The sequence below is a fragment of the Podarcis bocagei genome, assembly GCF_964188305.1.
Source record: "Podarcis bocagei genome assembly, chromosome: 1".
Lineage (NCBI taxonomy): Eukaryota > Metazoa > Chordata > Lepidosauria > Squamata > Lacertidae > Podarcis > Podarcis bocagei.
Genome location: NC_138125.1, coordinates 123,198,163 through 123,213,599, shown reverse-complemented (window position 1 = coordinate 123,213,599; position 15,437 = coordinate 123,198,163). Strand labels below are relative to the sequence as shown.

The 15,437-nt window shown below is 44.9% G+C and overlaps 1 protein-coding gene across 1 annotated transcript in view; it reads right to left on the bottom strand.

The window, feature by feature from the left end:
* GULP1 (GULP PTB domain containing engulfment adaptor 1) overlaps positions 1 to 9,237 on the bottom strand; it is a 168,060-nt gene extending 158,823 nt beyond the window's left edge. The window contains exon 1 of the mRNA XM_081182112.1: positions 9,217 to 9,237. The gene's annotated coding sequence lies outside the window, so the exon portion shown is untranslated. The remainder of the gene's footprint in view (positions 1 to 9,216) is intronic.
* Between the last annotated feature and the right edge of the window lie 6,200 nt (positions 9,238 to 15,437).

Sequence of the window (15,437 nt, the reverse complement as noted above, 5' to 3'; positions counted from 1 at the left end):
CTGATGAATTTGATCAATAAGCACAGGCAGCATATTGTGGTATTTAAGATTTTTTTAAAAAAGTGGTGTGACCCCAATGTTTATCTGAAATTAAGCACTACTTCAGCACCGTTTCAGAATCTTTAAAGTGTTAGGTAATTATCCTTGACACACACTTCAGCTTCTGTGGAAAACATTCCACTCATTGTCACATAATTAACAGGACACTATGAGAATAGATGTCATTTTGGAGGAGCAAATCATCAATGGCAAATACGTTTTAAAAATAACCCAGCAAGACAATATCTACAAAAATACAATGCCAACATGCCAGAGACCATGCAAAAAGAACAAATGAGCAGCTGGGTAATATCTGTCCTTTCTTGTCCCGTGGGACCTGCCCACCACCCACAATGGGGCAAACATGCCACCCAAACCACTCACATCCTGAGAACACAGTGCTGTCCACTCTATAGATTCAGAATCAATATGATTCTTGACATTGGGACTGAAGGTCATGGTAACCTGGGCTGTCTGCAGTTTAGATACTTTGTCATCCTAAAATCTCTACCTGTTGCAAGCAATTAAAAGTTGTGCACCTATTTTAACCCACGGCTCAGTACTGTATGTGTAGTTTTGGTTCTCACATCACAATGATGCCCTTTCACCACCCCACACTATGCTGAAGGCACAATAAGTCTGGTAGTTGCTCTTTCTATTCAGTTTCTAGATTCGTGTTGTTTTTCAGGTATATTCTCTGACATCAATTTGCTGGGGAAAGTCTGACTATGTGAACAAAACCTTTCTGAAAGTCAAAGGTAAATTAAAACAAATTCTAAACCTGCTGTTTTTAAACCAACCTTTTAGAATTCTAGGGACCTCCTGATATTTGCACAACAGGGTATCATTGCAAAGTGCATTGTCTGAAGCCAGCAGAAGTTGAATAAGTAAACTAACAACAGTCTATCTGAAATAAATTGAGGAACACCTGATCTGGAAATACAAATAAAATGTGCTTCTAGGGTGAATGACAGATAAAAAACAAAGCTGTGTCCCTCTGAACCTTCACATCATGCACAGCAATATTGTGATTTATTAGCAGGGTTGGCACATTGCAATCACATACCGCAACCATACAGCAGAAGCAGCTAGTGCTGCCAATTAACTACAATTACTGTATGGCACAGAGAGATAAGAGTATTAGTATCAAAATGAGCTTTTAAGAAGTGCTTCGTCTACTCTTTGTACAACAGGTACCACTGGATGCATTGCAGAATTAAAATATTAATGCTGAAGTTTGTAACTTTTTTCTTCATGAGCTTCCTTGTGCTTAAAGTTATAAGCAGAAGACGACAACAATGGGCACCATCTCCTAAACCATGCAGTTGTAAAACAGATTATTGAATCACAGAACTGTAGAGTTGGAAGGGACCCTTACCATCATCTAGTCCAACCACCTACAATACAGGAATATGCAGTTGTCCCATACAGGGACCAAACCTGCGGCCTTGGTGTTACCAGCACCACACTCTAAGTTGGAGCCTCCTAACAGAGGGTCCATGTTGCATGTGGCCCTGGAACTCTCCCCAACCGGCTTGGAGGTGGGTGGTGCCATGATCATGCCACTGGCCTTTAGCCAATCAGTAACTTGACAGGGGCTGGGGGGTACTGAATCGGGGACCTCCTCTTGCTTCATGCTGCCAAACACCCATCTACCCACTCATTAGTTAGGTCATGTCTGGCCTTGCTTTGGACTTCGGTTGGTTGCCTGTTTTGGAATGGGGGCCGGGTAGGAATTTTTCCCAATGTGGCAGATTGGCAGTGGCCACTTGGTTTTTGCCTACCTCTTAGCAATCGTCACAACTTTGTAAGGTTTGGTGGTTAGGCATTGGTTTTAGGGGGATGCGGGGAGGGGAGGTGCGGCCATCACCTGCCCCTCCATTTGCTAGGGTATTCCGTTAAAGGAATCTGGGGTCTGGATCTTGTCCAAAGCCCGGGGAGGGGCTAGGGCCATGCCAGAATGCCGGGAACCCCAGGGGTGCATTGATGGAGCTCCCTCTGCTGGTAGTTTACCCTTGTAGGCTCCCTGCTGGGTGAGCAGGAGCCAGTATAGTCATTAGATACCAATGCCTAAGCCAATACCAGTCACACTTGTGTATTCAATAAAGTTGTGGCCTAAATTTGCCCATTAACCTTTAAACTAAAATTCTGTCTCCACTGTGTCTTATTTCCATGGGGTGTTTTTCAGGACGCACAACCTACTAAGCTATCCAGGAAGCACTGCTGTTGGCTTGACCTCCTTCACTGCCTCTGCTCCTTTAACTATTATATAGACATTATGAGTCCTTTTCCATTAACTTAATTGACAGTTCATTTTAATCATCTAAGACTTTGGCAGATTTCTTTAAAACAACAACAACAACAACAACAACAACAACAACAACAACAAGGTGTTGTTGCTTGGATGTTACAGAAAATATACTTTCCGCCGAATCTGCCCCAAAACAACCATCAAGGATTGTTTTTAATTTGAAAACTAGTATTTTATATTCAGAACAAGCCACCATTCCCAGTCACAAAAATGCTTATTCATTTCTAAATATAGTGTTTTTTTTTACCAGGTTGGGTGTGCCAGAGAGGCCAAGGCGTGTGAAAAAACACACACAAAAATAGGCACAAAAATAACAAAACTCAGATTCATCGAGCAGAAGGGAAGTAAACATTTCATGTGTGCTAGTGGATACTATGGTTCATTATTGGTGCTTTGGGACTTATTGAGCTCCTGCTGTCTTCTGCAGTGCCTCATAGGTGAATTTTATTCCTGACATGTTATGGATGCATTATATTGTAGCTAAAGTAAAGTCCAGAAATACCTTATACCACTGATACCTTAGCTATTGTAGGTGCTCTGTTCTGTTCTTTATCTAACTTCAAAATATCCTTTCAAATGAGAAGAACACTGTTCTTAATGCAAGCACAACATATATGGCAATGCAATGTTTGCTGTTTGATTTGTGATCCATTTTCTAAAAATCTGCATTTTCTTTCCCAAGACTGCAGCTGTGCTTCTCCATGAATTTTAGATAATGGGTGATATCCAGCTGTGACAGCCCACTTAAACAACAGCCATTCTACTAGCAGGCACTCTTGTTCTTAGTGTGGCACAACGCCCACATCTAATGGGTGTCTTGTACCTGAAATATACTGTGCAACTTCTTGATCAGGAATAGCGAGTGTGGATTATGCAAACTTCAACTACCATCATCTGTAACCATTGACCATGCAGTCTGGGATGGACAGAGTTGTACTCCAGACGTGAAGGGTACCATGTTGACTACCTCTGTCCTAGCACAACTGCTCCTATAATTATTATTATACTAGGTGTTTGTTTGTCATGTGTGTTACTACAGTGGTACCTCGGTTTAAGAACAGCCCTGTTTATGAACTATTTGGTTTAAGAACTCCACAAAACTGGTAGTGTCCCGGTTCGCGAACTTTACCTCGGTCTAAGAATGGAATCCGAAAGGTGGAAGGGCACCGGCGGCGGGAAGGCTTATTAGGGAAAGCGTGCCTCGGTTTAAGAACAGTTTCGGTTTAAGAACAGACTACAGGAATGGATCAAGTTCATAAACCAAGGTACCACTGTACTTGAATAAAGTCAACTTCCAATGGTAGATTTGATCTCACTGTACAACTCCTAGATTTCTTCCATGTATTGTTGCAGCCACTTTCAACTCCATCAGCATTCAAAACAGTCTAGTCCCACTGATAACTGAAAGTCATAAATATATTGATGGGGGTGGGGAATAGTTATCTAAAATCCACTCTAGTTCCCCTTTGGCAAGACAGTTGGAGAAATGATGGTAGTCACATCAGTAGTAGCCTTAAATAAGAGTGCATAAGACTGGAGTGGCTGGGTTTATTTTTATACATTTAGCTTTAGTAGTTAACAACTAACTATGAAATGGAGAAAGGGGTCTGTGCTCCACGCAATTCACAAGACCTATGAAGATGACCATGAGAAGTAATCACTCTTAATGCACCTTCAGCACAACCTTCAAAATTATACAAATGTTTCTGTTGTTAAGGGAAATTTATTTAAGGAAACCTGAGAGCTACTAAATCCCGTGTATCCCATTGATTAACAAATGCATATATAAGCAACACATACACAAGTCACTACTTTTCATTATTCCCTACCTTGATGCACTATTTTGTTGGGGCTAAATACATACAAGGAACTGCTAATCCTGAAGTATAACAAGGTAAATGTAACTTTATTAAGTGTAAAACAAATGCTTTATTTGCTCATTACAAATGAACTTTAAAGGGGTTTTGCCTGATCAAAATGTACATCCCTACCAAAAAAGAGGCACTTTGACAAATAACAAGAAAACATTCAATCGTGTAGCATCTTTTGTATCAAATTGTATCATTTTGTTTATATCAAACTGTATCAATTTGATTATATCAAACTGTATCAATTTGATTGTATCAAATTATATCAAACAGTAATTGTAAACACAATGTTCAAACAAAATAGAACTGAGTTATAACCAATGTGCATACAGTGGTACCTCGGGTTAAGAACTTAATTCGTTCTGGAGGTCCGTTCTTAACCTGAAACTGTTCTTAACCTGAGGTACCACTTTAGCTAATGGGGCCTCCCACTGCCGCCACTACGAGATTTCTGTTCTCACCCTGAAGCAAAGTTCTTAACCCAAGGTACTATTTCTGGGTTAGCAGAGTCTGTAACCTGAAGCGTCTGTAACCTGAAGCATCTGTAACCTGAGGTACCACTGTACTTTAGTAGACAGCAGTTTGCCAGGACCACCAGCCAGCTCTCGAGTTATGAAGGGTACAAATTGGGTACCTGTGACCAGTCAATGAAGGCAAACAGAGAGATCCTGGTCACTCTGGAAAATGCAGGGGTGATAGAGAAAAAGTCAGCCCACAGTGGACTAAATAAAACAACACCTGATAGCCACAACCCAATGAAATGATTGGCCCTTGCTGCGTGCCAATGGCAATATGATGTGCAGTGCTATATTCATGCAGAACCACCTACCACCTCTACTTTCTTCTTTAAAATAGAGCATTATGTCATAGCGCTCAAGACAGGGAATAACCCTCTCCCCCCAAATCTCTTGTCTGGCTGATAATGAAAGATTTTTCTTCAATGGCCTCAGTGCCTGGCTGCTGCTGCTAGCTAGCGCTCCCCCCCCCCCCCGGTGCTTGGATGAGGGCTCCAAATAGATTAGGTAGGTGGAATGTCACCAACAAAATAAATACATCTTAAACAAAAATCTACTGACTGCTTCTTTAATACAGTAGTACCTCGGGTTACATACGCTTCAGGTCACATATGCTTCAGGTTACACTCCGCTAACCCAGAAATAATACCTCGGGTTAAGAACTTTGCTTCAGGATGAGAACAGAAATTGCACTGCAGCGGCGCGGCCCCATTAGCTAAAGTGGTGCTTCAGGTTAAAAACAGTTTCAGGTTAAGAAAGGATCTCTGGAACAAATTAAGTATGTAACCAGAGGTACCACTGTACCTGGTACTATCTGGGTGCCTGTCTGCTGTCTCAGGGCCCCAGTTTCAGCCTGTGGAAGACTCTGATTCAAAGAGTGCAACAGGAACCTCGATTCAAGGGAGAGCTCTCAGCACCCCCTTCTACACTGCCTTGGCTTGAGGGTGTGGTAATCCTATTGTCTTCAACGTCTAAGGATGAGCCCCCTGAAGCATCTGTTGCTCCACCACCACAGATGAGCACGCAATTGCAGAATATGCCGCAGGCCCTTTAAAGATGGCTTACTGCTCAAGTCTTCAATGGCTGATACATCTTCCCTATTTGGCCAGCAGGGTCCACAGGGAGCTGCCCTAGGTCCTGATCTGCTTTGATGTGTACTGGAAGAGGCCCAGGAATTATTACAACTGCCCTAAGCCCCAGCAGAGCAGGATGCCTACCCACTGTCTCTCCTTCAGCTTGCAAACATGTAAATAAAACGGGTGTTATAAAAAAGGTTGATACCATCACCAAGCTTCGCCTTTCACAGAGAAGTTGCAAAAGCATCAGATAGATCATTGTTAAAACACTTCTAATTATTAAAAACCTGCTGAAACATATGTATGTTAAATACCAGTTTTCTCCATAGTGCAAACTAAAGACACATCAGCTACTCCTACGATATGCTAACTTCTTGGTTATTTCAGTATAGTGCACTCACTGGAACAACTGCTAGAAACAGAGCTCTGTACTCAAAGGAAGTTTCCTCCAGTTATGAGATACGTGTGGCACAAGCAACAGTGGCTGCTTGTCTCATTTGTGAACTTCTCAGAGGCAATGTGCTACGTTTGTTGGGAACAGTAGGGTGAGCTACAGGGACCGTTTCTTCATGACAGCAAGGCAATATTGCTCTCTTTAAGGGCATCGCATTGAGACAAAAGTTTCAAATTTCTATTAGAGCAACAGAAGGGGGGGAAACGATAAAAGACAAAGAGATCGTTATGAATATAGATGTTTTCCCTTCCTTCTCCAGTTTTAACATTTAGGCAGAGGAAAGCATAATGAATGTCAAAACTTTCAAGACTGCAATTAACCTTCTTTGTTCTGACCGATTTTCATCCCTTGCATGAAAATGAGTTTTACATTGACTTTTGTATGTTCATTTATCACTAGATTGAGCTGGAATGACATTAGGAAATATATGCTATTGACTGAGTTGAAGAAATGTCACAGAAGCTTAATTCTTCAATGTTTTAACTTTGCCCCTCTTCTACAACTCTGGAACCCAGAGCTCAAGGTTTGTTTAAGGTTGCCATATCTTCGAAAGTGAAAATCAGGACAGAGTTGTGGGGTTTTGCAGGGGAGGGCGGACCAAAGTTGCTGCTTTTTTAGTAAAAGCTACAAGAATTATTGAGTTTGGGACCTTTTTTAAAAGGCATTTTTGGCACGATTTAACCCCCATTGCCGGTTTTCCAGGACATTTGCCTGATTTCCAGGACCCCATTTCCAGGGGCAAATTCCAGGGCATGTCCTAGAAAATCAGGACATATGGCAGCCCTAGGTTTGTTACTTCAGCGCTTCTCAAATGAGAAACTAATGCTGATGCCCCATCCCCCCCACAAGTCCTGTTTCTTATGGAATTAAGTCACATGCGGTGCTTTTGTCTGTATATGCACAGAAGGTTGACTTTGCAAAACTATCCCTGTGTTCATTAGTCCCAGCAGTGGTGTCAGTTTTGTTCTCAAGACACTGAGCACATTGGCTGAGCCAGCAGAAGATGGTCACTGTGGGACAACAAAAAGCAAATATCTTTTTCTTTAATTCTCAAACCACTCATCATACCCTTTCGTATCTTCAGAATTCAAGAAACCATTTTTTCCTTCGCATTTCGTTTTCAGATGTGCTCATTTGTTGCTATATTTGACAGTAGCTTTTAGGCTACAATCATAAAGACACTTACTAGAGAGATTCGCTGAATTTAGAGGTTATTATTCATCAGAAAGCTTGCCTAGGATTGCTACTGTATGTGCGACATTAAAAAATGCAGATTGAGGAGGTGCGCAGACACAGACACACCCCACATCTTCCCCTGTAAGACAATAAAGGATTTTAAAAATGCATTCTAGTCAACAGAGCATAATGCCCGTTCTTCCCACACGACTATACCATCGAAAAGGGGGCCGGCAAAACGGCAAGCTACACATGTCAATACTGCAACACTGCATGTGAAGTTTTACCGAACTTAAAGGGGCAAGTGGCTACAGATCCGCAGCCTGAATCATATCAAATCACCCTCGATCGTCAGAAACATGCAGGAGGCAAACAGTTTGCACCAAAAAGAGCGAATACTTTCTGTACTTGGAAGCATCTTCCTGCCTTCTCGTCTCTTTCCGTAAGCATTGCGTGCTACACCGGTTTCCTTTTCTAACCCCTCCAAAGCCTCGTTCCCAAGCAGATCCCTCCCCGGCGGGGGGGGGGGGTAGAATCCACCTGATTGGCACTTGCTGACACTCACTCTATCCCTGGATCGCAGCCTGCGGCACAAGTATTTTTTATATATATTAAAAAAACCACAACTGCAGCCTTAGATAATTACTACCTACCCCGCAGACCTCTCTTATAAACAAACAGGCAGGGAAAGCCGCCGCGCGTTTCGCAAGCGGCCGGGCAGAGGCGCAGCTCCACCCGAGCCAAGCGCGATCCACAAAGCGCTTAAGCAGAGTACCCCCAAAAAAGTCGGTGGCGGGACCGAGCTCAGCCTGCAAGCACACGGTCACCCCGGTTACACCCGAAGACGGTGGGGGGGGGAGGGTTCACACAGAAGTCCCACTTCGAAGCAAAGCCAAGGATCAGTGGCGTAGCGTGGGTTGTCAGCACCCGGGGCAAGGCAAGTAATTTGCGCCCCCTAACCCGTGGATTTGCGCCCCCTAACCCTAACCCCCAGATGTTGCGCCCGGCCCCCCCTGCACCCCCCACGCTACGCCTCTGCCAAGGATCGCAACCTTTACACAGGAGCGAAGATCTCGCTGCAAAAAAAAACCAACAAAAAACCAACCAACCCGCTGCAGAGATGGAGGAACCGGGGAGCAACTCGACTACAATATCGGGCCAGGAGGGGGGGGGGCAGGTAAGCCCCGCCCCGCAGAACCGATCACGTGACTCGGTGCGCGATTCTGATGGCAATGCCCATCAACTTGGGATGGGGGGGGGAATCAAGTGTTTTCTAGGGGGGGGGGGACTGGGACCCTAAGAGTTGGAGAGCGGAGCCAAAGCGCAACAGGAACTTTTTGGTCTCCGCCGGCCCGAGAAGGCGACGCCTTCCCTGCCGCCGCCCCCCCCGCACGGTCTGTTTCCTCACGACCGAAGAAATGCTGCAAAAGCCAGCGGGTGGGTGCGGGGAAGGGGGCGGCTGGAGAAGTTCCACAGCCCAGCGGGACTCCGCTGAGAGCCGAGGGAAGGGGCGCTTTCTCCCGGCTCCCTCCAACTCGCCCTTCCCAAAAGTTTCGGGGGAGACGGGGAGGGGGCTGGCGGTGTGAGGGAGGGGGGGAAACCGCCGCCTCCGCCGCCGGTGCCTGGTCTTCCCGCCAAGCGCCTTCTCCTCCTCAGCCAGCGTCGCCGAGAGGCCCCCGCGCGACGTTCCACAGGCTTCCCTCTCCGCCAAAGGGAAGCCAGCCGCTGCCGGGCAGCTCTCGTCTCCGAGCAAAAGCAAAGTCGAAGAAGAACCCACCCCCTCCGAAGCGCGTCGTCGTCCTCCTCTCGCCGCGTCCGGCGGATAAAAAAAGGAATCCCAGCGCGTCCTCTCAAGTTCGCCTCTCCATCCGCACAAAACTCCGCAGAGTTCCGGCGAGTTCTCCTCCCCTCAGGGAGCGCTGGGGCTGCCGCTGCTCCTCGCTCGCTCTCCCTTTCTCTGGAGGGAGCGCGGCTGAGGCTCGACGCCACGAAACTTCGCCCGAGAGAGAGAGAGATGGAGACGGGGAGAGGGGAGCGCAGCCGGCGAAGTGGAGGAGGCGCACGCGCGGCGGCGCGGCAGGGGAAAGCGCCTCAGCCAGTCGCCTCAGCGGCAGGCGGCCAGCCTCCTTGGCTTCAAGCGCGGAGCCTCCGCGGCGGAGGGGAAAGTTTCGTGACGTCACGCGGGCCGGGGGCCGGCGCGCTTCCCCGCCTCGCCTCGCTCCCCTCCCTCCCGCTCCGCAGCGCTTCGGCCGGCGTGGCGCACGCTCGCCGCCGGGCTCCCCTCGGCCTGAGGCGGGAGTGCGGCGGAGGGGAGCGGCCGGCCGCGCCGGCGGCCTCTGGGCTTTGCGCGCTCGCCGCCTTCTTCTCCCACCGCCGCCTCTTCTTCTTAGATCTTGGCGGGAAACTCCTGAAAGGCGAACTTTACGACCGGGGGTTTCCCCAGTAACTTTTTATTTTATTTCATTTTTTTTTAAAAAAAGCACCTCCTGTTTCTATTTCCCCCCCCAAAATATTTTTTATTGGTTTTCACAACATTATAAACAAACGCATAAGACAAACATAAATCATAGCCTTGTTGAAAATTACACTTATTAACATTGTTAAGTGACTTCCTCGCTTCCCCTTGGTTGAATTTCATTGCATGTCCTTTTAACGGTTTTCCAAATCACAGTTCTTCTAAGCTTTAACTTAAACATTAACATCCTGAGATCTTCACATTAAGAAATTAAACATATTAATTTGTCACTTAACATAAATAAAATCCTAAGCCAATTAAGTATCTGCAAGCTGTTTTCAGTTAATTTAACTTAACATATTTAACAAAGTAATCATTAAATTTAATCCACTCTTCCTGATACTCCTTCTCCTTCTGGTCGCAGACTCTTCCGGTTAGGTCAGCTATTTCCGAAAAATCCTGTAAAAAAGCACCTCCTGTTTTTAAGTCAATAAGCAAGCCTCTTCTTTTTTCAATTTTTTTTTATTGATTTTTCAAAAAAAAACACAACAACAAACAAATAGACAAACAACATAAATCTCCACCGTATTTAAACCAAACTTAGTAACATTGTTAAGTGACTTCCTCATATCCCCCTGGTTGAATTTCAGTGTATATCCTTTTAACGGTTTCCCAAAACCAATATTCTTATAAAATTAACTAAATCACTTAACATCTTTCTTTCCTTCCAATTCAGCATTAAACATATTAATTCATCACATTACATATTAAAATCCTAAGCCTATCTAGTATTTGCAAGCTTTTCCAGTTAATTTAACTTAACATATTTGTCTAAATAGTCTTTAAATTTCGTCCATTCTTCCTGATAGTCCTCCTCCTTCTGGTCCCGGATTCTTCCAGTCAGATAAGCAAGCCTCTTCAATGATGGGGCAGCTAAGGAAGGGCTGCCGCGTTTCAAAAAGTAAAAGCCAAGACAATTGTGTCTGCATACTTGCTGATTGGGTGAATAGAATAAAGTAAAGGTCAGAAAGCAGAGGTTTCTGAAAGGCAGTTACCCCAATGCACTTCTTTGGTTATGCCAACACAGTAGTGGACCAAAGTGAAGTTTTACCAAGAGCATCATGGAAACCTTAGGCCTCTGGCACCAAGCAACCAACAAATATATCAGATCTGTAAGCCTCTGGAACCATTTCAGTAGTAGCAGCCAATTAGAGAAAGAAGCACTGATTTTGCATGCAGTCGTGCACATTCTGGGGGGATTACAAAAGAGCAGATTTTTCTTCTTTTTTTAGAAAATACCCACCGTCCTCCTGCATGTTTGTCTGTTTTTTTAAAAAAATGTGATTTTTTCGATTGACTTGTTTAAGTGCCGCCTTCCAGACATTTCTCCTCCTCCCCCCCCCCCTGGACACCGTCTTTGAAATCCTGCCGGTGTCCGGATAAACCCGGACATGTTGCAGCTCTGACGCTGGACGCGATCTGGATAAAGGAATAGGATTATGAGGCACCACAGATCTCAAGGCGTGTTTGAACTTGCCCGTTGGAATCCAAGTTTGATTGGACATGGATGGCATGCTTAAAGGTTTCCTAGTTTCTGATTTTTCACATTTTTCACTGTTAACGGAGAAATCTGAGGGCTGCCTTGGACAAAAAACAAGGACACCAGCCAGGAATACCAGAGCAAAACAACAGTCAATAGGTTTGGTCTTTATTGAAGACTGTCGTGACAGGATTCCCACCTGCCACAAGGTGGAACAAGATGGAAGCCCCGAACAAAAGAGAACCCAAACTTTTTATTAGCTGGTAATCCCCATGTTACACCCTCCCCCAACTACATCACTAATAGTCATGGTTACATCATGAAAGGAGAGGTCTGGTGGCAGTAATCTGAGCATCCTGGACCCTGCCCATGGTTCCCCTTGCCCTCCACTAAACACCCATCAAGTGTAACAAAAGAGATATTTACATTTCCCTGTTTCCCAGCCAAGTTAATCACACCCTTTTGTCTTCATCTGGGTTTGTTATTTCTGGAATGGCTACCTGTCTGGCGCTCAGGTATCAGGATGCCAGGGATTATCACTCAGGCAGAGGGGCTGCTGAGTAGCTGAGCTCACATGTCTATATGAATTTCTGAAGTTTCCCCAGTGAGTCAGTACATAGATACATTTATCAGCGAATTGTTACATTTGGTATTGTGCAGCAGAGGCCCTTTGAATAGATAGGAAGAAACTGTGATGAAGTGTTTTGTGGGGACAAATCACAAAAGTCACAAAAGTGATTGTGCTGATTTTGGTAGTGGGCTGCATGTGCATGATATCTGCTGGAGGGGCAACCCTCCCCCCATACATAAATTCCTGCAACACCACCATCCATGGATCATCAGAGGCAGAACAGGACTCAATTCTTACCTTTGAGGACCGTCTCTTTACAACCAGCTTTTTATCTCATAGAATTGTAAATTGGAAGGGACCCTGAGGATTATCCAGTCTAACCCTCTGCAATGCAGGAATATGCAGCTGTCTCAAATGGGGCTCAAACTTGCAACCTTGGCGTTTATCAGCACCATGCTCTAATAACCAACTGAGCTATCCCTGTTTCACAAGATAGCCCACCTTCCCCACCCCCAAGGAGCTCAAGGTGAGATGCCTCCTTATTTAACCCCCACAACAACCCTGCGAGGGCCATAGCTTTCCCATGCATGCTCCATGAATTCAGTAGGGCTCCCAAATTAACATCCGTGCAGCAGCGTCCTCCTTCATGTTTGTTCTGAAGTCTGTCTTTCCGAGAAGTAAAGAAACGTGTCTCATTACGACTGTGTTGGAGGAAGGTGCACACCTCCAGAACCGTACCTAGGTGATCTTGTGCCCCTGGAAGAACCGTCCAGATGACACCCCCTAGCCATGGACAAATTAGCTCTACTTTCTGTCTCTCCTCCAACCCCCCACCCCTTCCAACAATTCAATTCACCCTCTATTTAAAACCATTTCTTATGAGGCAATAATATTTATATTTATGGACATATTTTTAGATGATTTTGCACACACACACCCCATCGTCTGTGCCCCCGGTGGGGGCCCATCTCGCTCCCCCTAGCTACGGCCCTGCACACCTCAACCCATGAACAGGAGCGTTTAAACAGGTACCCCAAATCAGGCTAGAGATTGATAGCCTGACCTACGGTTTGATGGATGGGAATGTGCGAAAGTGTGGTCAGATGAAACGAAAGTGTCAAGCTAAAGGAACCTTATTGTGGTCACTGATGCGACGGTGCACAAATATTCCTTAGGATATATAATGGTGGATTCGGGATGAAACATGCGCACTATAGCAGAGACAATCCCAATTGACATGGCAGCCGTATTTCCTTTCCAAAATGAAAAAGGGATGCCAAGGTAAATGGGAGGTTTTGTTCCCTATAGGACTGAAAATGTTGATCAATTCATCATAATGATGAATTGATTCATTAATTCATCCGTCTCAGCTCTGCCTTACTCACTCTTTCTCTTAGTTAAACGTTAAGCTGAATAATGCTGGTTAATGTATGGAATATATGACTCTAGAGTCTCAGGCTGGAAGATAATTATTAATCATGTATAAAGCACTTTTGTTTTCATGCTCATCATCGGCAACCTTGTGGAGGAAGGTCAGTGCCGTCTCCTCCATTTATAGTTTCCTGAGGATACAATCCTACTTCTTCTTCCTCCTCCCCAGTCACATTATTGAATCTGTTTGCCTCTCTAGCAGCCTCTGTGGGTGGAGAGGAATGCTGTCTGGCCCCACCAGTGGTAAGCAACACAAAGCCCTGAAACGGTCCCACTGCTGGAGCTGCTGCGGCAAAAAAATGGATGAGAAAAGCACAACAGCACCTTCCACTTTTGGCTGGCAGCTGAGAGCTAGCAGTGCTTTAGATGGGGCACTGACTTCAATGCTCCACGGGTCTCCACCCCCATCGTTCAGCCCAGACACTGAGGTCCAGCTCTGAGGGCCTTCTGGCTGTTTCCTCACTGCTAGAACTGGGGTTATAGGGAACCAGGCAGAGGGCCTTCTCGGTAGTGGCACCCACCCTGTGGAATGCCCTCCCACCAGATATCAAAGAAATAAAAAAAAACTATTTGGGAATTTTTTAATGCTTGATGTTTTATCATGTTTTTAATATTTTGTTGGAAGCCTCCCAGAGTGGCTGGGGTATTATTATTATTATTACTATGCTTCCACACTCCCAGTTAGGATATACATGCACTAGGGCCACCCAACGAGTTCCGGGAAGAAATGTGCAGTGAGGTTGGATATGAAGGCAGAGATTTCTTAAGGCTAGTTAAAAATCTGCAACAGGAATCTGGGAGACACAGTGGAAGGCAACCATTTAAGGGCATCTGTTTCATTGGTTTATGTGGGGCTTCCTCCCCCCCCCCCAGCAGGAACTCTCTGGAACTTAGTTTGGGCACTTCTCACGTGGGCACCATTGCCATTCTGAGAGAACAAGGGAGACGTTCATTAGTGAGTCCCAACACATCTTTTTCTATTTTATTTATTTATTTATCTATCTATCTATCAATCAATCAATCAATCAAATTTATATACTGTCCTATGCCCATAGATCTCAGGGCAGTTCACAAGATAAAACCGCAATGTGACACCACAAAATAAAAACGTAAGCAACCCAATAACCCCATCCCAACACATTTTAAAAGGGCACTGGATGTTAATCAGCCAAAGGCCCATTTAAAGAGGAACACTTTTGCACCAGGTGAACCTCCCTGAGGATAGCATTCCACAAACAGGGTGCCAGTGCAGAAAAGGCACTGCTCTTTCTAGAAAAAAAGCACTGGGTGTATACATGCAAATTTTCTCTGTCATGATTATAACACACTATTTGGTAACTTCCATCGCTTCTCTGTTCCCCATCACTAAGTACTGAATCCCACTGGGCAGCTGGATTCAACAAACATGGTTGAAAACAGTGTCTGTATACTTGCAAATAACTGATCAGGTGAATAGAATAAAGTAAAGGACAGAAAGCAGAGGTTTCTGAAAGGCAGTTACCCCAATGCACTTCTTTGGTTATGCCAACACAGTAGTGAACCAAAGTGAAGTTTTACCAAGAGCATCATGGAAATCTTAGGCCTCTGGCACCAGCAAGCAACAAATACTGTATATCAGATTTGTAAGCCTTTGGAACCATTTCAGTAGTAGCAGCCAACTAGAGAAAGAAGCACTGATTTTGCCTGCAACCGTGCACATTCTGGGGGAATTACAAAAGAGCAGTTGGTCTTTGGTTAGGGAGCAGCTAGCAGCCAGATTAAAAAGAGAGAGACTATTTTGATCTTTCTGTTACATGAAATGTATATTTTGGATGTTTGGAGTGTGGTATCTGCCTGTGCAAGGTCTAGATTTCCAATGCTAACTTCAAAGCATCAGAAAGGGAAGCGTTGTTGAAATAATAATAATAATAATAATAATAATAATAATAATAATAATAATAATTTATTATTTATACCCCGCCCATCTGGCTGGGCCTCCCCAGCCACTCTGGGCGGCTTCCA